This window comes from Rousettus aegyptiacus, unplaced genomic scaffold, assembly GCF_014176215.1.
Source record: "Rousettus aegyptiacus isolate mRouAeg1 unplaced genomic scaffold, mRouAeg1.p scaffold_m13_p_15, whole genome shotgun sequence".
NCBI classification, from domain to species: domain Eukaryota; kingdom Metazoa; phylum Chordata; class Mammalia; order Chiroptera; family Pteropodidae; genus Rousettus; species Rousettus aegyptiacus.
Window position 1 is genome coordinate 20,170,793 of NW_023416290.1, and position 22,681 is coordinate 20,193,473.

General features: G+C 34.2%; 1 pseudogene; it reads left to right on the forward strand.

The window, feature by feature from the left end:
* The first annotated feature begins 9,645 nt into the window (after positions 1–9,645).
* LOC107502091 lies at positions 9,646–18,819 on the forward strand (annotated as a pseudogene).
* The last annotated feature ends 3,862 nt before the right edge of the window (positions 18,820–22,681 follow it).

Below are 22,681 nucleotides of genomic sequence, written 5' to 3' on the forward strand. Positions count from 1 at the left end.
GTGTAGACTCAAGTCAGTGCCATCTCCAGTACAAGAGTCATCACTGGTGGTTAAGAGTTATTTTACTCTGCCTGATACAGGAGAGATGAGGGAGCACACCTTCAAAAAGGAATATTAATGCCCTGCTTTTAGGCAGGTAGGGGAGGATGAAGAGCTTTTTTTTTTTACATCTGCTTTTCCTCAATTTCTTTCTTGTCAAAGTGGCATATTTTGGGGTAGCATATTTAATTCTCTTAATTCTCATTTTAAACCCCTTTTTTCCCAAGAAGTTTCACAGTTCAAAAGCCAAGTTGGTAGATGCAGAGAGAAACTCAAGTTAAAAGTTGTGAGGTAAGAGATCTGCAAAGGTGGGAAAAATACATAAATTGAAATTAGAATAAATGAGTAGAAAAACACAACTCTAAGCACATTGCCCCATAGCTCAGTCTGAGGAATAGATGAGTTAAATAGTGGTACAGGTGGGAGTAGTGTGCTCACCAAAGTTAGGGTTCTATATGGTGCAAGAAATAAGGCATTTAATTAGGGGCATTTCTCTGGAAACAATAGAAAAACCAAGATTAATGATTGGAGTAGATTATAAATCCATGTTTTTAGTTCAGAAGGCATTGGCCTAACACCCTCCATTGGCCTTCACAGCAGTATGCCTGCCAACAGGGAGTGTGCAGACGCTAGAGAGTGAATCAAAAGCAAGGGTCACTATATATGTTTGTTGGCCTGAAACAAGCCCTGCTTTCTGTTTCTGTCCAGCATCACTATGTCCACCTATAGCTAGCTCATCCAGCTATGCACTTGCATACTCGCAGCCCGATCCCCATCAATGGCTTCCACTGCAGTGTGCACACTTGGGGGAAGAGTGTGCAGCCATAAGAAAACATGTCGACAATCAGGGCCTCTGCAGCTGATACTAAGCCTTTAGTTCGATTCAGCCCTTGCTGCCTGCCCTGGCTGCCATCGCTATGTGTGTTAAAAGCAAAAGAATCAGGGATGTAGATGACATATCAATTGAAACAATCCAATTAAAAGGGCAAGAAGAAAAAAAAAAGAATTTAAAAAACTTACAGGATTTATGAGATTTATTAAACAAAATAACATGCATTATTGGAGTACCAGAAGGAGAAGAGAGGAAGAAAGCAGTATAAAGCTAACTTAAAGAAATAATAGCTTCCCAAACCTAGGGAAAATTTTGAGCATCTGAGTTCAGGAAGCTAATAAATAACCTCAAATTTTCAATCTAAAATAATCTCTTCCAAGATACATAATAACAAAACTGTCTAAAGTCAAAGATGAGAGAATTTTAAAAAGCAGTAAGAGAAAAAAAAAAAAAAAAACCTCTCATACAAGGGAAGCCCCTGAAAACTCTCACCAGATTTTTCAGGAGAGGACTTGCAGGCTAAGAGGGAATGAGATAATGTATTTAAAGTGCCGAAAGAAAGAAGCTGACAACAATGAATACTTTAACCAGTATTCATTGTTACTCAGAAGTTGTCCTTCAGAACTGATGGTAATTAGATAAAGATTTTCTCTAATAAACAAAAGCTCAGGGATTAATCACCACTAAACCTGCTTTGCAAGGTGTATTGAAAGAAGTTCTTCAACCTGACACAAAAGGATACAATTAGTAACAGAAAAACATAAGAAAACACAACATACCATTAAAGGCAAGCATATAACCCGATTCAAATACCCTAATACTGTAATATGGTGATGTTTTAACCACTTAACTCTAGTATAAAGGTTAAAACCAAAGTATTAAAAATAGGTATAGCTCAAACAATTTATTAATGTATACATAATATAAAAAGATGCAAATAATGACATCAACTATAAAAGGGAGTGAGTAAAAGAACAGAGTTTTTGTCTGTGATCAAACTGAAATAATCAACATAAAAATATTGTTCTATAAATAAAATGTATTAGGTAAACCTTATGGTACAAGAAATAAAAAACTTGCAGTAAAGTCATTAAAAAAATCAAAAGAATGGATCAAAACATGCCACTATGCAAAATCACGAGGAATGAAACAAGATATAAAAAAAAGAACCAGAAAAAAAATAAGATTAAATTAGTAATCACTAACCTAACAATAATTACTTTAAATGTAAATGAACTGAATTCTCCAATAAAAAAAAAAACATAGAGTGACTAGAAGGATAACAGATAAGACCCAACTATAGGCTGCCTATATGAAACTTACTTCAATTTTAAAGATACACATATGCTCAAAGTAAAGGAATAGTAAAAGATAGTTTATGTGAGTAGAAACCAAAAAGATTAGGGATAGTTCTACTTATATCACACACAATAGACAGAAATATTAACAAGTGAAAAGGTGTTAACAACTGACAAAAATGTGAACAAGTGACAAAGATGATTTTTTTGAATAATAAGAGTTTCAGTTCATCAAAATGTAAATATATATAAACTCAATATTAAAGCACGTAAATATATTAAACAAAAGCTAACATATATGAAGGCAGAAATAGACAATAATATAATAACAGTAAGAGACTTCAACATTTTCAATAATAGATAAATTATCCAGACGGAATCATTAAGAAAATACTGGACTTGCACCATAATTTAAATGAAATAGAATTAACAGACATATACAGAACATTCCATCCAATAACAGCAGAATACATATTCTTCTCAAATGCACATAGAATATTCGAAGGATAGATCATATAACAGGTTATAAAAATAGTCTTGGCAAAATGTAAGAATAAAGTCATACTCAGAATCTATTTCAACAGCAATGATATGAAATCTGAAATTCATTATAGGAGGAAAACTAGAAACTGGGAAAGACAGTAAAAAGTAAACACATACTGTTAAACAACAAATAAGTCAAAGAATAAAATAAATAACAAAAAGAATGAAATTAGAGCACAACATATCAAAACCTATGGGATGCTACAAAAGCACTTCTAAGAGGGAAGTTTATAGCAAAAAGTACTTATGTTAAGAAAAAGAGAAACAGCAAGATGTTAGAAAAAGAACAAGTCCAAAGGTAACAGAAGGAAAGAGATAAAGATAAGACCAAAATAAATGAAATAGACACATACAAAGAAAAACATTCGAAAAGATCAATAAAATTAAGAGCTACTTTTTAAAAAAAGATGACCAAGACTAACAAACCTATAGATAGACTAACTCAGAAAAAAGAGAGATTATCAAATCAAAATGAAAGAGGAGACATTACACTGCTACCACTGAAGAACAGTGAATACTGAGAGACTGCTATGAATAATTATCCACCAACAAACTGGGTAAATTAGAAGAAATGAATGAATTCCTAGAAGCAAAACCTACTAAGACTGAATCATAAAGAAATAGAACATCAGAACAGACCCATAAAGGATAAGAATATTGAATCAATGATCAAAAACCACCTATTTAAAAAAAAAAAAAAAAACAGGATCAGGTGGTTTCACTGATAAATTCTACAAATCATGTAAAAAAGAATTAACATCAGTCCTTTTCAAACTCTTCCAAAAAATTAAAAAGAGTAGCAGATTTCTCCCATCTCTGTCACTGTGATTTTATAATTACCTATCAGTTTTTAGAGATAATTTGTCAAGAAATAAAAGAATCTTAGGCCTTAGCAACATTGCTCTAACAGATATTTTATTTCATTTGGATATTAGGTGAAATCATTTTCCATTTAAAACAATCACCTTCATGAGCAAAATCAATTATCTTCTGAAAAGGAAATAATTCTCAAGACATGAAAGCCACCAGTGTCTTTCAATAGTTGATTAGATAAAGAAGATATGGTACAAATATACAATGGAATATTACTCAGCCATAAGAAAAGATAAAATACTGCCGTTTGCAACAACATGGATGGATCTTGAGATTATCATGCTAAGCAAAATAAGTCAGACAGAAAAAGTTGAAAACCATATATGGGATATAAAACTGAAATCAGCAAACAAACAAGACAAACAAAAATTCATAGACACAAAGAAATAGTTCAGTGGTTACCAGAGGGAAAGTGAGGAGGTAGGATAAAGGCAAAGAGATCAGGAACAAGACAAGGCCGCATACGCTAACCGCAACTATTCAACTCAGTACTGGAAGAATGAGTTTTAAATGTAATGCAGATGACTTTGAAGACATACATGTTTTAATTAAACTAACAGTATTAAATTATCTTTATTTACCAAAAATTATCCCAGAAAAAAACTGTCAGGTTAGTTTCTATATTTCTGAGAGTTTTAACAATTAATTATATAAGCACCTTTTTCTTCCTAAGCCAAAAAAATAGAGGTCTTTTACAAATTAATTTTGGCACTATCATCCAGATGTAGAAAAATACTACATATATATAATATTTGTACAAAACATATAGACAGATGCATATAAAGATCTTATAACTTAGATTTAAAATTTTTGCCATGAGTCAAGTAAACTTAGTAATACAAACTCACTAGTTTATTTAAAATAGTTGAATACAAATTGCGTTTCTAGCAAATGAAACAACTTAAAGTTTTCCACTCTGTGAGAGCTAAAATGTTCTACTATTTCTGGAGAAGATTTTTCAGATTTTCATTTGCCCTAATATGTAATCTTATGGAGACCATGTACTAAATTTTGGTGAGGAACCTTTTAGAAATACCAAGTGGATGTCTGGGTATTTTTGAAGGCCATATGAGTAGATAAAATATCCAATTTGTTTCCAAATAGCTCTTTAATTTTTTTCCAAATGTATACCTATTCCAAATGTGACTCAAAACTAAAACCAATAAACCTGATTATTGTTTAACCATTAACACTAGAAGTATCCTCATCAAGAGGGTACAAAAAGATGCCATCACCAAGACCCAGAACCACTTCCAAAGATAACTAAAGAAACTTAGCCAAACCTTCTGAGAATTGATAACTGTCAGTAGGATATTGACTGTAAATGGGGTGCAATGTGCATTTCTGTCTGGCCAACTATAAATTTTGGGGACCCAAACTCAACAGCTGGCTGCCTGAAGATGCAGGCCTGACAGCCCGAACCCCTCAGCAGGTTGAAAACCAGAGAGATTCAAGCCAAGCTCTCGGAATACAAAACAAGATGAAAGGAGAATTTCATTCTATAATTCTCTTCCTTATGATGAATGACATGTAAAATAAAAAGGAAAACAGTGCTGTCTCTGGAATGACAAGGATCAATAACCAATGGATACTCAAAACTAACAGTCACCCAAGAGTAATACCAAAAGAACTAGTTTCTTCAAATGTTTTCTCTTGATAATCTAAATTTTGACTAGGACAAGCTCTATTGTCCTCATTCAGTCAAACTTCTTGCAGAAATCTGAAAGGCTAACTTGGTAAAAATATTTACCTTTGCCAGTACTGTCAGTTGTCCTGAGACTCAACTACAGATGCCAGAGAAAATGAGGTGTCCTAGCCATTCCATCTGAGTCACCAAAACTGAAGAGAAAAAAAAAAAGATTAATAAGAGAAAGGTTTCTTTCACATGTAGATAGAGGTTTCACAAAAAAGAAGTGAAAACCTAGAAATAATTAGACCTGAGAGCTTATTTATGTTTCATTTCTGTAAAGCACGAGAAATTGTAAAGAAGCATCTAGACAAAGAAAAAAGTGCTTAGGCTTTGGGAGCAGTAATTGTGGGGAGGTAAATATATGACAGAAGGTAATGGAACATAAGTGTTATTTTTTTATTAAATTTTTTGGAGGTGACATTGGTTAGTACAATTATATAAACTTCAAAGGTACAATTCAATAATACATCATATGTATATTGCATTGTGCATTCACCACCCAAAGTTACATTCCCTTCTATAATCATGCATTTGACTCCCTTTATCCCTATCTACCTTCCCCCTGTATCCCTTCCCTCTGGTAACCACTAAACTGTTGTCCATGTCCGTGAGGCTCTATTTGTCTTGTTCGTTTGCTGCTTTCAGTTTTATAACCTACATACAAGTGAAATTACATGGTTCTCAACTTCTTCTGTCTGACTTATTTAGCTCAGCATGATAATCTCAAGATCCATCCATGTTGTTGCAAATGGCAGTATTTCATCTTTTCTTATGGCTGAGTAATATTCCATTGTATGTATGTACCACATCTTCTTTTGTCAATCATCTATCGTAGGGCACTGACTATTTTAGTAAAGTTGGTTCATTCAAACTCAAATAGGTGCCATCTCCAGTGACAAGGGTCACCTCCATTGATTAAGTACTGTTCTCTTCTTTTTGCTACAGGAGAGGGTATGGGGAATACTTCACAAAGAAAATTTATGCCCTGTTTTCAGGGAGAGGATAGAGAGCTCTTTGTGTGCCTGCTGTTTTTCAATTGCCATAGCTCAAAGTAATCCTCATGACAAAGTGGCATACTTCAGGGTCGCATATTCTGATCCCCTTCATGATTTATAGAAGGCTGGCTTCCTGGGTTGTTCATTGTAGTTAAAATGTTAGTTTCCTGAATAGGTTGCTACAGGTCGTGAGTCAAAGTTCTATTTTTACATATGGTCTGGCCATTGTCTATTTGAATATTCATTCTTTCATCCCTCTTCTGCTTTGTGACAACTGAGGGCTTGATAACAATGTAAAAAAGCACTGAGAGTTTTTAAATTGCTTGATATGGCCTGTGCCTACAAAATAAAAGATGAAAAATATTAAGATAACTGTAAAATAAAAAAGTAATTATACAAATTTAATTTTAAAGTATAGTTTAAAGAAGTTTAGAGAATATTTAACTTCCAAACCCTACTCGATATTTTTATTAAAGCCTGTTCTGGTCAAGTTATTGGAACGATCATAATTCTGAAGATCCAAAACTACTCACAATTTACTTGCTCAACCAGTCAAGTGAAAAGATTTGTTAAAAAAGGGATATCATAGCTGCTTCACCAGTATCATATGAAATGTGTGGTATTCAATATCTTAATGAGTGCATTATATTTGTGCATTATGATGAGAGATAATACAATACATCTAGAATTTACTTTGATTTTTTAAAAAAGTAAAATATCACTTCGAACCGGACTTATTATAATTTTATTTTAATATTTTATTTATTGCCTTTTGAAGTCAATTTATCATTTCTAAGAACAATGGAGTAATCTATGTAGCTAAAGTGGAATAGAATATTCCACCTCAGAAAGTAGTACTACGGCATGTAAATAATTTTGAGCTAAAGACAATCTGGACACAGCAGACTCAGGAAAAAGTTTTTACCTAAAAGTTTTTGCCTAAAAGAATTTAGATAAGAGACCGGTACTAGGAAGAGAGTTATTACCAATGATAACTTTTATGTAAGAAAGATTTTACTGCATGACTTGGCAGACATTTATTTACCAAATATTTGTCCTTCTTTTCTTCCTGTGAATTGTCTTCCTCCTTTTTGAAGCCCCAGACCTTGTCCTTAGTCTCGCAAGCCTCAATTATTTGACTCCCAGGAAGTCTCATATTTTTATGGGGCTCCCATATGTACAAAATTTGTTTTTCTTCTGTTAATTTATGTCAGTTTAATTGTTAGACCAGCCAAAAAATCTAGAAGGCAAGAAGGGAAAAGTTTTGTGCCCCTACACAGCAAAAGATAGTTAGCAGCACAATGCTAAGCTAAAATCTGTGTTGTATGTGATAAGGCAATTTAAAGCTAAGATTTATGACACTAGTTTAGAGATTATATTGTCCAGATTATGCATTCACATTTGCCCCTGGGCAAGAGTGATTAAGTATTATAGGCTATTTGAGTGTTAAATGTGAGATCTAGTCAAATTTTTATATAATTTTGTAGTGGACACTTACTTAGTAGCATTGCTGACTCATTTGGGGGATAAGTTAGACATTATTATTTAGAGATCTTGTAAAATGCTGAAGAATTTCTTTCCCTTGATTTGGTTTGTGTTCACAATGAAGGCCACACAGCTCTGAGAGAGAAGAGTGCTCTTGACTCCCGGTGTGCCTCCAGAGAAACATGAAGAAAGGGGGCAGCCAACTCCTCTACACAACTCTGGAAGTTCCAATTACAAACCCATTTGAATGCCACTAATTAAAAGAAAAACAAGATCCCCAGCTTTGCAGAAATCGTAGCACAGTAAGCCCTAATTAAGGGGAAAACGTTCTTTATTTTGGTGATTCACAATTATTTTTACACATAAAGAAATCCTGAGTAATCTCCCATTATCTGCATTCCTTTCACTAGGAGAGAGGCTATTTTCTCTCAGAGCACATATATTGCATACACACTGTGAATGCTAGGGTGGAGTATCTGGGCTAGGTGAAAGGCTCTGGAAATAAAATACAGTGGTTAATAAATGTGGTGGCTTCACTCCTAGAGTTTTAATTTTAAACATTATTTTGTATGTAGCTCATAACAGACTCATGCAGCTATGTTAGTATGTTGAGTGTTCTCAGACTTCATTAGTCTGCTTGAATACGTGCTCTGTAAGTTTCCCAGGAAAACAGAAAATCTCTGGTGGTTCAGATGCTCCAGACCAGCAACCCAAAGGAAGATATGATGCTCTTGTCTCGAGCAAAGGTACTCAGGCACCTCTTACTCTACATGAACTCATGTTTAAAATATATCTAAGGTGTTTTGAGGTACTAAATATATGTATCAACTAATTATAATAATAAATTCTATTGCTGTTAGCACATAGCTTGCAAAATTATTTCAAATACATTGCCTTACTAGATCTGTAATTCAATCCTGTGAGTTATCTGAGGCAGATAATTCCTCTGCTTCAGGAAAGAGGAAATTGAGAGTTAGAGCAATTATGAGATTAGCCCAAAGAGAATTTGTCTATAGGAATGTCAAGACTCGAACCCGAGTTTCATGAAACCAAATATAAAATATCTTTTGTTCCATCTGATTTCAAGCTAGGATTTTTTTTCCAATAGTCATAAAATCTCAGCATCTTTTTAATTTTAGAATCTGGTATGGAAAATAATTATAATGAAAAAGTCAAATAATCATAATGAAAAAGTCAAATAATTTAGATAACTATTTGAAAAAACACAATTTTAAATATGTAAATGTTCAAACTATTCTATTCAAGACTTTTGTCTATAAAATTTACAGACTTTTCATTATAAAAATGCTGCCAGCGTATTTCAGTTAAAAAAATATCTGCTGTCATGATTTAAAAAATAACAAATTATTTAGACCAAGCCAAATTCAACTCTTTATTAGTACAAAATAAATAGACCATTACTTTTTTGGTTATTTCTGTACAAATAACCAAATTAAGTCAACTCTTTGACCGTGTAATTAACTGTTTGGGCTCAGCTGTTTCACAGCAGTAAAGAGCCAATTTAATATTACAGTTATTTTCTGATGCACACAAGGGCATAGACAGTGAATTTTAAATATATATATATATATATATATATATATATAGAGAGAGAGAGAGAGAGAGAGAGAGAAAGAGAGAGTATATATATATATGTATATATATATATACACATATATATACGCGTGTGTGTGTGTGTGTGTGTGCGCGCGCGCGCGCACGTGTGTAACACTATGGAGGCACTGGCTCTTCTAAATAATTGGTTATCTATTGCAAAGTCAGAGTACAGAAGTTCTCCAGGATGGAACATAAGACTGTCATTAGAAGAAAAAGTGGAGGTGCCACTTGCCAGAGCTGCAGCTGGGTTGCCCTACCTCATCACCTCACTCCATGGCAGTTTCCAAGACTTGCCCTAACCACACAATTTATATCACCAACCTCGGTGAGAAGATCAAAAAGGATGAGCTGAAGAAGTCCCAGTACGCCATCTTCTCCCAGTTTGGCCGGATCCTGGATATCCTGGTATCGCATAGACTGAAGATGAGAGGTCAGGCCTTTGCCATCTTCAAGGAAGTCAGCAACACCACACAAATGACTTGCACTTCTTGCAGGGTTTCCCCTTTTACTGCAAGCCGATGGGCATCCAGTACACCAAGACACTCAGATATCATTGCCAAGATGAAAGGCACCTTCGTGGAGCAGGACCACAAGCGAAAGAAGAGGAAGCCCAAGAGCCAGGAGAACATGCTGCCTAGAGGATTGTGCAGGACAGGCCCTGGTGGTGGGGTTTGTCCCAGTCATGCTGCCAATGACCTAGACACCCTACATCATGTACCACATGCCAGCCCAGCCTTTCTATGTGCCATCGCCTGGTCATTTTTTTTCCAATTACAGTTGACATACAATATTATATTAGTTTCAGGTGTATAACACAGTTATTATACATTTATATAACTTATGAAATGATCACCTCAATAAATCCAGTATCCATCTGATACCATATGTGGTTATAAAACTATTGACTATATTCCACTTACTATACTTTACATCCCCATGACTATTTTGTAACTACCAATTTGTACCTCTTAATCCCTTCCCACCCTTCACCCATTTTCCTAACTCTGCTCCTCATCTGGCAACCATCAAAATGCTCTCTGTATCTATGAGTTTGTTTCTGTTTTATTTGTTAATTTATCCTGTTCTCTAGATTTTACATATAAGTGAAATCATATGGCATTTGTTTTACTTTGCCTAACTTACCCCACTAAGCACAATACCCTCTAGGTCCATCAATGTTGTAAATGGCAATATTTTATTCTTTTTCTTTTTTATGGCTGAGTTATGTCCCATTATATGTTATATTGCATTATATATGCAATACGTGCCACCTCTTCTTTATCCTTTCATCTACTGATGGACACCCAGATTGCCTCAATATCTTGACTATTGCAAATAATGCTGCAATACCCATATGGATGCGCATGTCCCTTTGAAGTAATGTTTTGAGTTTCTTCAGATAAATACCCAGAAGTGGGATCACTGGGTCCTTCTTTGTCTCTTATTATAGCCTTTGTTTTAAAGTCTATTTTGTCTGGTATAAGTATTACTACCCTAGCTTTTTCATTTGTTTGTTTCCATTTTCATGAAATATCTTTTTCCATCCCTTTATTTACACTCTGTTTGTGTCTTTTAATCTGAAGTGAGTAGGCACCATACATAGGTTCTTGTTTTCTTACCCATGCATCTACCCTATCAAAATCTTTTACATTTGAAATAATTATTGACAGATATGTAGTTCTTACCATTTTATTATTCACATTTTTTTTTTCCTTTTCGTCTTAAAGAAGTCCTTCTACAGTCATTTTTTTTTAATTCACTGATGGATCTTCAGCTGTACCTCAATGTGTATAGCACTTTAGAATTTAAAAAAGCATTTTCACAAAGTTCTCTTATAAGGTAGATATTACCTCTATTTTATAAACTGATCTTGGCAATTTGCATGGCTGGGAAGTGGCGGCATTTAGTCCTCCTGATGCCTGTGCCTAAAGTGCTTTCTACTAACCTTTAATGTCTTTCTGAAAACGTGTTAATTTTTATTTTTGGTGTCATGGTCTATCCCACATAACTTTTCACCCAGGCTACTGACACAATGACCTTTTTACTTGTCTTCTACTTCCAGTCTCTCTCTTCTTTACTCCATCATTTCCTGATCAAAAACCTTTACTGAAATTCTCACTCCTGCTCTGCCTGGCATTTGAAGCCCATTACAGTCCAGATGTAATCTATCTTTCCAACCTTATTTTAAACTACACACCTAGATGGCTTTACAGCTAGACCTGTCTATTGCAATACTGTAGCCGAGCCAGGCACTTCTATGCCTCCCTATCTTTCTTTAGACTTTCTGTCTGGAGTCACCTTCCTTCATTTTCCACCCATCTACCAAGGCTCTTCCTTGAAATTTTCTGAAAATTTTTCATCAGAATTGGCATGTGGCTGTATTATGGCACATCACACTTTCTTTTTTGTAGGGTGGGTCTTTGTGTTTGTCCTCCAGTGAATGTTTATATCCTTGAGCACAGAGATCATCTCTCACTTCTGTCTCTCATGTGTCACATCATATTAAACATAAAATGTGCTCAGTAATATTAATTTAATTAAGTGAATAATGTTCCATAATAGGAAAAGTGGATTCATCAGTTTTCTCATCAGCAGACATGAAGACCATGGGCAAACCAGAAAAAGTAAATTTGAGAAACCTATAATCAGTCTGAAATCCTCCTTTGAGCACATGTTTTATGCATTTCTCTTTTATTTAAAGAACAATTTATATCCACCTTGTTGTTGGCCTGTGAAGTTGACAGGTTGTAAAGTGATATAAGATTCTCAAGGGAAAGAGCTAATTATATCCCAAAGGTGATTGCATTATTTCTGAGACTAGTCATTCCCTGCTCTACTCTCCTCTGCGAGATAGCAAAGGGCAGGGCCCAGCACAGTGCCTGCTCAAAAGAAAGTACTCACCATAGAGCAGCTCCCTTCTCTTTTCCTACTTGTTCTTGCTACTTTCAACATTCTTTTTCCTTTGAGATTATTTTACTCCTTACTTCTTAGGTAAAATTCAACATAATTAGACAGGTCTATTTTAAAGAAAAAATTATGACCTTCTTTTCCACACACATAAAAAGTAAGGTCTTATAGTGTTAGTTATGAACAATAATGACATCATATCTATACAAAAAAAAAAAAAGCTTGAACAATAAATTACCTACAGTTTGGTATTTTAATGATGCATTTCTATGCCAACCAAATCCAAGTTTTGATAAACTATGAGATATTTTTTCTCTCAAAGAGAACTTTAGCTTTTTTTTTCATAACAAACCATGGGAAATTGATTGCTCACAAAGTAGAAGGTTCAAATTTATATCCAATGTTTTCAGTTATGTATTAGATTCTGCTAGTCTGATTAATGACTAACTTTCTAGGTACAGAGGTGGAACAAGTCATTTTTGCTCTGAATGTGTGACTTTGCACTGAGACACAAATTAATGAAGTATAACTAAATATAACAAGTTTTCATATCACCTCTCATTCCATTCTTAGAGAAGCTAAGGGTTACAAATTCGCCATTGCACTATTCCAGACAGGCAGGCACTGGTGGCAGGGAAATAAAATGATTGTTTTGAATGTCTGTGGGTCTCCAAACAAACCCAACTTCCACCAACTTGTCAAAAGGGAGGTTTCTCCAGAGACCAGCAGCACCAGCACTATCTTGCGTATGCTTCTCTACTTTATTTCTGACCCCTGGGCCTTCTCCATCTCAGGAGCCAGATATCTGACACTTCTCTAGAGTTAGAGTTGAGTTGTCTAGATCCAAATACTCCTTCGACCCTTTATGAATATATAGCTAAAACCAATTACCTTCTGAATTTTAAACATTTCAAATATAGTTGTATAAGTTCAAACTACATGTTATAATCAAGTTACATCAGCCAGATTTATACTTAGGGCCTTTCAGCTTGAAATAATTTCATGACTCTGGTGACAAAAGAACAAGTAATGTTACCAAGCGACAACATATTTTGAGAGCCCTTTCCCCAGGAAGAGCTGTCCTTGGACTCTCATAAGCCCCAAGGGTTCTGAGCAGTCAAAACACAAAGAGATGAGGCTTCATGAAGTCCATGGCCTTATACTCTACGGATTCCCTCATAATGGAGTTGAACAACTATCTGAAAAGTGTGGAAAGTATAGGGAATCATGATATGTTACCTGAAAATATGACGCTTTGGCATAAGGACTATTTTGAGCTGAAGGCAATTAAGAAACAGCAAACACAGATGAGCTCCCTGCCTTCCCCTTTCTACCTAAAAACAAAGCATAAATTTCCCTTTGTGAAAGTTTCTCCCTTTTCCTCTCCCATACTAGCAGGAGGAGAACAACTCTTATCACAAGAAAGGGAAATTCAGAATCAACTTAAAAATGCATAAACGAATTTTACTATAATAATCTTTTTTCAGTTATATTTACCATCCCACAATTTAACACCCCAGAAAACCAAACCCCCTTTCCTTTGTTTTCCCACGTCTCCAGTACCCTGAATCCCTTGCCAGGGTATTATCAGTAAGGCTAAGTGGGTAGTAAGCAGTGCTGTGATTCCAACAATAGTATCAGCACAATATAACAGCAAGCTAAACTTCCAATCCCAGCCTACGGCAATGAAACGCTAAAGTGATGTCAGGTGGGGCTAATCTGGAAGCTAAGCCTCCTGCCTGGCAGCAGTGAGATTGATGAGGTGGAACAAAGCACAAATAGCCGGTACTCTTCTTCCCTCATTCTCCCCTCATAAGAGTGAAGAGCTGAGGTCAAGCCCACCTAGCATCATGAAACTGAACAGAGGCACAAAGTGGAGCTATTCAGTACCATTGTACTTCATTTTATGGCACTTCATTTTGTCACACTTTTTTCCCCCTCCAAATTGAAGGATGTGGCAACCTAGTATCAAATGAGCCTATGGAACGATTTTTCCAACAACATTTTCTCACTTCATTCATGTCTTGTTAGATTTTGGTAATACTCGTAATATTTTAAACCAGTATTTTTCTATTTGTTATGGTGATCTGTGATCAGTAATCTCTAATGTTACTATTGTAATTGTTTTGGAGTGCCATCAACCACACCCATATAAGATAGCTAACTTAAAAGATATTGTGTATGTTCTGACTGCTCCAATGACCATCTCTCCCCCTCCCTCAGACTTCTTTCCCCCCTGAGACACTCTAATATTGAAATTAGGCCATTTAATAACCCTATAATGGCAACTAAGTGTTTAAGTGAAAGAAAGAGTCACACATCTCCCACTGTAAATCAAAAGCTATGGTTCATATACACAATGGAATATTATTCAGCTTTTTAAAAAAATGAAATTCCACCATTCACAATGACATGGATGGATCTAGAGGTTATTGTGCTGAGTGAAATAAGTCAGACAAAGAGAAATATCATATGATTTCACTTATCTGCAGAATCTAAGGAACAAAAAAGAACAAACTGATCAAAAACAGACACACAAATATAGAGGACAATCTTCTGACAGCCAGAGGGAAAGGGATTAGGGGCCAGGGAGAATGGGGTGAAGGGTTAAAGAAGTACAAATCATTAGTTGATAGATGGGCATGAGGATGAGGAGCAAGGCATAGGGAATGCAGTCAGCAGTAATGGGATAGATGGTTAGGTAGAGAGCTAGAGGAGAGAAAGAGCAATTAGGATGATAGTTTTATAAATTATATAAATATTTAACCAATGTACTGTATACTTGAAACTAATAAAATAAAATTTAAAAAAAAGACAAAATCAACAATAAAAACTAGAGATAATTAAGCTTAGTGAGGAAAGCATATTAAAAGCTGAAATATGCCAAAAATTAGGCCTCTTGTGTCAAACAGCCATTTTGTGAATGCGAAGAAAAATTTCTTGAAAGAAATTAAAAGTGCTACCCCAGCGAATACATAAATGATATAAAAACAAAACCCCTTTATTGCTGATATGGAGAAAGTTTAGTGGTCTAGCTAGATCAAATGAGCTACAGCATTCTCTTAAACCAAAGCTTAATCTGGAGCAAGACCTTAACTCTATTCAGTTCTATGAAGACTGAGAGAGGTGAGAAAGCTGCAAAAGAAAAGTTTGAGGGTAGCAGAGGTTGATTCATGAGGTTTAAGGAAAGAAGCCATCTCCATAATATAAAAATGCAAAGTGAAGAAGTAAGTGCTAATGTAGAAACTGCATCAAGGTAAAGGTCTAGCTAAGATAAATAATAAAGGTGGCTTTATTAATTAACATGTTTTCAATGTGGACAAACAGCCAAATATTGAAAGGAAATGCCATCTAAGACTTTCACAGCTGGAGAGAAGTCAAAGCTTGGCTTCAAGGCTTCAAAGGAAAGGCTGACTCTCTTGTTAGGGGCAGCTGGTGACTTTAAATTAAAGCCAATGCTCATTTACCATTCTGAAAATCCTAGGGCTCTTAAAAATTATGCTACATCTATTCTGCCTGTGCTTTATAAATGGAACAACAAAGTAAGGATGACAGTATGCCTGCTTACCACATGGTTTACTGAATATTTTAAGCCAACTCTTGAAAACTGCTGTTCAGGAAAAAAAATTTTCTTTCAAAACATTACTGTTTATTGGCAATTGTACCTGGTCACCCAAGACTTCTGATGGAGATGTGTAATGAGACTAATGTTTTCATGCCTGCTTACACAACATCCAATTTGCAGCCCATGGATCAAGGAGTAATTGTGACTTTCAAGTCTCATTATTTAAGAAATATAATTATGGCTATAGCTACAATAGATAGTGATTCTGCTGATGAATCTGGAAAAAGTAAATTGAAAACCTTGAAAAGGATTCATCATTCTAGATGACATTAAGAACATCCATGAATCATGGGATAAAGTCAAAATATCAATAATAAAAGGAGTTTGGAAGATTCCGACTCTCATGGATTACTTTGAGAGGTTCAAGACTTCAGTGAAGAAAGTTACTGCAGATGTAGGAAAAAATAGCAAGAAAACTAGAAATAGAAGTAGAGCCTAAAAATGTAAATGAATTGCTTTTATCTTATAGTAAAACTTTAACAAATGAAGCATTGTTTCTTATGGAAGAGCAAAGAAAGTGGTTTCTTGATATGAAATCTACTTCTGGTGAAGATGGTCTGAATATTACAGAAATGACAACAAAGAGTTTAGAATATTTTATACATTTAGTTGATAAAACAGTAGCAGGGTTAAGAGGGTTCACTCCAATTTTTAAAGTTCTACTGTGGATAAAATGCTATCAAACAGCTTTGAAAGTCACAGAGAAATTATTCAAGAAAGGAAGAGTCTATAGATGTGGTAAAATTTATTTTCTCATTTTAAGAAATTTCCACAGATACCCCAGCCTTCAGCAACCACCACCCTGATCAGTCAGCAGCCATCAACATCAACGTGAGACCTCTACCAGCAAAGACATTTGACTCACTGAAGGCTCAGGTGATGGTTTGCATTTTATTAACAATAAAGTATTTTTAATGTTGGTATTTACATTGTTTTTAAAGACATAATGCTATTTCACACTTAATAGACCACAGTATAGTACAAACATAACCTTTACATGCACTAAGGAACCATAAAATTTGTGTGATTCACTTTATTGTGATATTTACTTAACGTGGTCTGGAACTGACCTGCAATATACCTGAGGTATGCCTGCACTCGATTCCCCTGGCCTCCTCTCCCCTGTGTGTGAAGGGGAGCTCAACCTCTGCCTCCACCTGGCATCAGCAAGACTGACAACTTGGTAGAAGGCAAGTCACTTGGCATTTTGCTCCTCCCCACTTCTCTAGTAATCCCTGGTAAGCTTTCATTCACACTCTGCAGCAATAATGTGGCATAATTCATTTCTCCCTTCTTTCTTTATTTTTGATGGCTAAAAGGGACAGAGAGTGAATGCACTTACACCTCCCTCAGAGGTTATGAAGTTGTGCACGTTGATGCTTCACTATCAGCAGGGTTGAGAACGAAGTTTAAATTTTACTCCAACTACCTGCAACAAGGCAATGTGTATCAGTATTCCACTTTTATCAGGACGGTATCATCAAGGCCAAGCAGTAAGCAAAACATACACATGCACTAGGCTCTGGTGCTGCACATCAACAGGAGAAATGCCTTTAAAAAAATACCTATGTTCTAGAAGATCCTAACATAATGTCCAAAATGTCCAGAATACCACAGAAAATTAGTTGTCATGCAAAGAACCAGGAAAAGCATGACTTAAATGAGAAAAAACAATTGACGAGCAGCAACACCAAGATTAATCAGATGTTGGAATTATTTGGCAAATATATTAAAGCATGAATCATAAAAATGTATCAATAAGAAATTATAAATTATCTTAAAATAATAAAAATTATAAAATCTTAGAAAGAAATTGAAGTGATAAAAGAAAAAAAAACAAATATAAACTACAAAACTAAAAAATACAATATCAAGATTTTAAAAAATTACTGGAAAGGCTGAATAATAACATGGAGATGACAGAGGATACAGTCAGTGAATTTAGATAATAAAATTATTCAATATAAACAACAGAGAAAATTTATGCAACCTTAAAAACAGAGTAAAATAGGCTTTAAAAGTGAATGGACCTTCAGGGATTTGGTGACAAAAAAATAAAGAATATTATATTTATTCGATTAGAGTCTCAGAAAGAGAAGAGAGAGAGAGAAAGGGGAACAAAGAAGTATTTGAAAAAAATAATGGCTAAAACGCTTCAAATTTGGCAAAAGACATAACTACAGATTAAAAAAACTTAGAGACCTATAAATAGGATAAAATCAAAGAAATCTACACCAAGACATATAATTAAATTCTTAAAACTAAAAACAAAGAAAAAATCTTGAACCCAGCCAGAGAAAAGTGATATATTACAAATAGGGAAATATCAATTTGAATAAAGTCACATTGCTTATCATGGAGGAGAAAGAATTTCAGAATAAGTAAAAATATGGAAAAATATAATATAATATCTCTCATGAATTTATTTATATTTGATGGTTGAAGCAAAATTAATTATATCATCTGATGTGGTACTTAATCTATGTAAAGGAAACTTTTAAGACAATTATTCTTAAATATGGGGAGGGTAAGTAGAAATAAAAGAAAGTTTTCTATACCTCACTCAAAGTAGTAAAACATTAATAACAGTACAATATAATAAGTTGCATGTACATATTTAATACTTAAAGCATCTACTAAGAAAACTATATAATACGATATACTCAAAAACACTATAAACATATCAATATAAAATCATTTTAAAAGTCCAAGCAACCTACAGGGGGGTAAAAAAAAGAGAACCAGAGGTATTAAAAACAGAATACTGAAAATAAAATTGCAGACTTTAACCCTAATATATTGATAATTACCTTATATGTAAATAATCTTTGAAAAAATTTAAATGGCAGATTGGCAGAGTGGATGAAAAAACTGATCCAACAATCTGCTGTCTACAAGATTTGCTTCAAATATGACATGGATAGGTTAAAAGTAAAAGTATAGGAAAATACCATGTAAACATTAATTAATGAAAAGCATGAGTAACTATATTAATATCACATAAAGTAGACTTCGAAGGAAAGATAATTAGTAGAAGCAAAGGAAGACATTTACTACTATTAAATAGATTAATCCACCATTTGACCAAAAAGACATAATAGGGAATTCAAAATGTGTACACATCAAACATCAAATAGCAGAGTCTCAAAATATCTGGAGCAAGAACTGACAGAGCCAAAAGGAGAAGTAAAAAATTTACAATTATAGTTGATGATTTCACACTCTACTTTCATTAGTTGATAAAATTATTAAAGAGAAGGTCAACTAGGATATGGAAGAAATAAATGACACAAACAAATGGATCTAATTTACATATATTTCTAATTGACATGTATAGAACACACTACCAAAGAAAAGCAGAATACATTTTTTCCATGTGTCCATGAAATATGAACCAACACAGACAATATCCTAAGCCACAAAAGAAATCTCGATAAATTATAAAAAAAAGAAATTATAAAAAAATAGAAATTATGTTCTCTTACCATAATAGAATTAAACTACAAACAATAAAAGTACTGGAGAAATCCCTTAATAGTGGGACATCGAACAACATACTTTTAAATAATTAGGTCAAAGAAAAAGTCCTCAAGTGAAATAGTAAACATATGGAATTACACAAAAATGACAATACAACATATCAAAATACATGGGATAGAACTAAAGTAGTGATAAAAAATAGATTTATAGCACTAACTGTTTACATTAGGAAAACACCACATCTAAGAAACTAGAAAAGAAAAAGCAAAATAAACCTAAAGCAAGCTGAAGGAAGAGAATAATAAAAATAATACAAATCAATCAAATTGAAAAATAGGAAAACAATAAAGAAAATCAAGAAAAGAAACTGTTCTTCAAATGAAAATCAAAATTGATTAACCTCTAATAAGACTAACAAAGATAAAAAGAAAGAAGATAAAAATCACGGATATCAGGAATAAAACAAAGAATTCAATACACTTCCTGAAGCCATTAAAAAGATAAGAAACCACAATAAACAACTTTATACTCACAAATTTGACAACTAAAAAGAAATGGACCAATTTCTCAAAAACCAAAAACTACCAAAATGCAACCAAGATAAAAGAGAAAATCCAAACTGTCATAATTATTAAAGAAATTAATTTAAGTACAGATAGTTTTAGTAGAGAATTCTACAAAACATTTTTAAAAGAATTCACACTGATTTTACACATTTTCTTCCAAAAATTGAACAGAGGGGAACACCTTCCAACTCATTTTATGAGACTATGATTACCTTTATATCAAAACTAGCCAAAGACATAAACAAAAACAAAACAAAAACAAAAACAGACCAATATCTCTCATAAACTTACATACAAAAATCCTCAACAGAATATTAGCAAATAAATCTATCAATGCATAAAAAGAATTAATCATTATGATCAATAGAGATTTATTCCAGATATGCAAGCCTGGTTCAATATTCAAAAATGAATTAGCGTTAAAAAACACATTAAGAAGCTAAAGAAAAAATGCCATGTAATAATATTAATTAATGCAGAAAGGCACATAACAAAAATTCAACACTCAGTCACAATAAAAACTCTCAAGAAACTAGGAACAGAGTGGACTTCCTTATTTAATAAACAATATCTACATTTATCATCATACTTAATGGTGAAGGAAATATGGAATCGAGAGGCGTTTCCAATGAAAGTTAAAAGACATTCAACACTTCTGTATGCCAGTATAAATAATCTGATAAAGTGAGAAAAATATTTTGAAGGAGGAGAAAGAGGGGGAAATTGAAGCAAAATATTTGTTGAAGAGAAAGGATGGCATTTGGTAGATAAGAGAAGGAATTGGTCTCAACTGGCAGAATAAACAGCTGAGCTATACTAATCACAGTGATAGCTAAGTGTAAGAGTATAAATATCAAGATGATAGCTGTGGTGGAGGAAGACACTTTTCGATTCTATTTTTTTTTTAGTTAACGCCAACGTCATCAGTTGAGAGCAATAATGAGGGAGATGTTTATGGTTTATAGAGGGAAAGAAAGGCAAAATAATTATCTAGCAGAGTGGAGAAGTGACCACTCCTGGGAAAAATTGTAAGATTACCTGGCAGCATTAAAAGTCTACTTAGGATTAAGGATTATCAATTTAAAATAAAAACAGTTAGCATTTTTCTTCCAGCGTCAATCACTTGCACTGTGCAGACATACATTAAGGACTGGGTGTCTTCTACAATAAAATTTTTCTAGCTAGCACAAAGGAGGAAATGATGTTAAAGGTACTGGGAATGTATGTAAAGTAATAATTATAATCAATTATAATCATATGCATGGCATCTAAACTGGATAAAGAGAAAAATGAGGACTGTGGGGTTATGGCAAAGTGAAAGATGGATTGTAAACCTCATTGAAATGGAGGAGAGTTTAGAGTTCAGACATTGGAGAGGATAATTTAGATTGACAGAAGTTATTGGTCAAAGAGTGATGTTCTTAAACTTGGCATTATGAAGATGAAACAGTTATTCCTAATGAAAGGTATAGAATGTAACTCTGGCAATAAATAAAAGGAATCAGCTAGGGGCAAGGTCATTGAATAAGAGGAGGACGAGGGAATAAAGAAGCCAATATATTGTAATGATCATCTACATGGATATTAAAAGACCTAGGATTGAGAAACTTTCATTTAGAAGATGAATAAGTTCTGGAGGTCTAAAACACAGCATTGTGATTTGGTTAACAATGCTGTATTATATACTTGAAAATTGCTAAGAGTAGATCTGAAATGTTCTCATCACAAAAAAAGAAATGGTAATTATGTAACATGATGGTGGTGTTAGCTAAAGTTATGGTGGTAATCATATTTCAGTACATAAATGTACCTTAAACTTACACAATAGTATATGTAAATTATATCTCAATAAAGCTGGAAGAAACAGACAAGAGTGTTGAAGAGAGTGACAGTGCAGGCATTAATATCTTTAAGTAATGTGAGGATTATGACAGGGTCTGAAGATGACTGCACTAAGGAGGTCTACAGAGAGTATGTACTAATGGCATAAACTGCAAAGCTGGACTTTTTAAGAAGGAGGCTGGGGGAGGGGGGGGACAATAGTTTGGATGCAGCAATAAGAAGCAATGAAGACGACTACTCTACTTCTAGGCTTAGTGTCATAGGGGTTAATGAATTAAAAATAAACAATTGAGAAAGCTACCAGGAAGCAGTATTGTCAAGTAAGGTCTAGATTTTGGTTAGAGCAAAAAGGAAGAGGTCCTAGGAGGTTCATAAGGAAGTTGCTCATAGATATATCCTGAGCTTCAGAAGAAGGTTTCAAAAGTTGAGAAAGGATAAGAGATAAGTATTAGAGTTCAAGTCTGGAGTGGTGATCTGAGAGTCTGGGGATTCTTTTTGCAATTGTTATAAATAGAAACAAAGGCCCTTATACTACTAGGTTTGATGTTCTCTGGGTAGATCGAAGTGCTGGAGCTGTGAGTATTGGGAAAAAAGGGGGAGGGAGAAGTGTGTTGCCAGGATCACACAGCTCTGTGGGACTCTTAACTGATGCCTGTGGCAGAATGGCGATCAGGGAGAAGTGAGGTTTCCAGAAACATGGGGGAATTGGGGAACCTTTCTCAACTTTGCAAATGTCAGTGTGAAGTCTGGAGGAGTGATATATTCCCATATATTTCAGTGAACCAACTCTGGATCTGAAGATGAGCAATTGGATATCTCCAAATTGTTAGGGTTCCAACCAAAATTCGATCTTCTGGGTTTTGCTTCTCTCCTTAGTGTGTTAGAGACT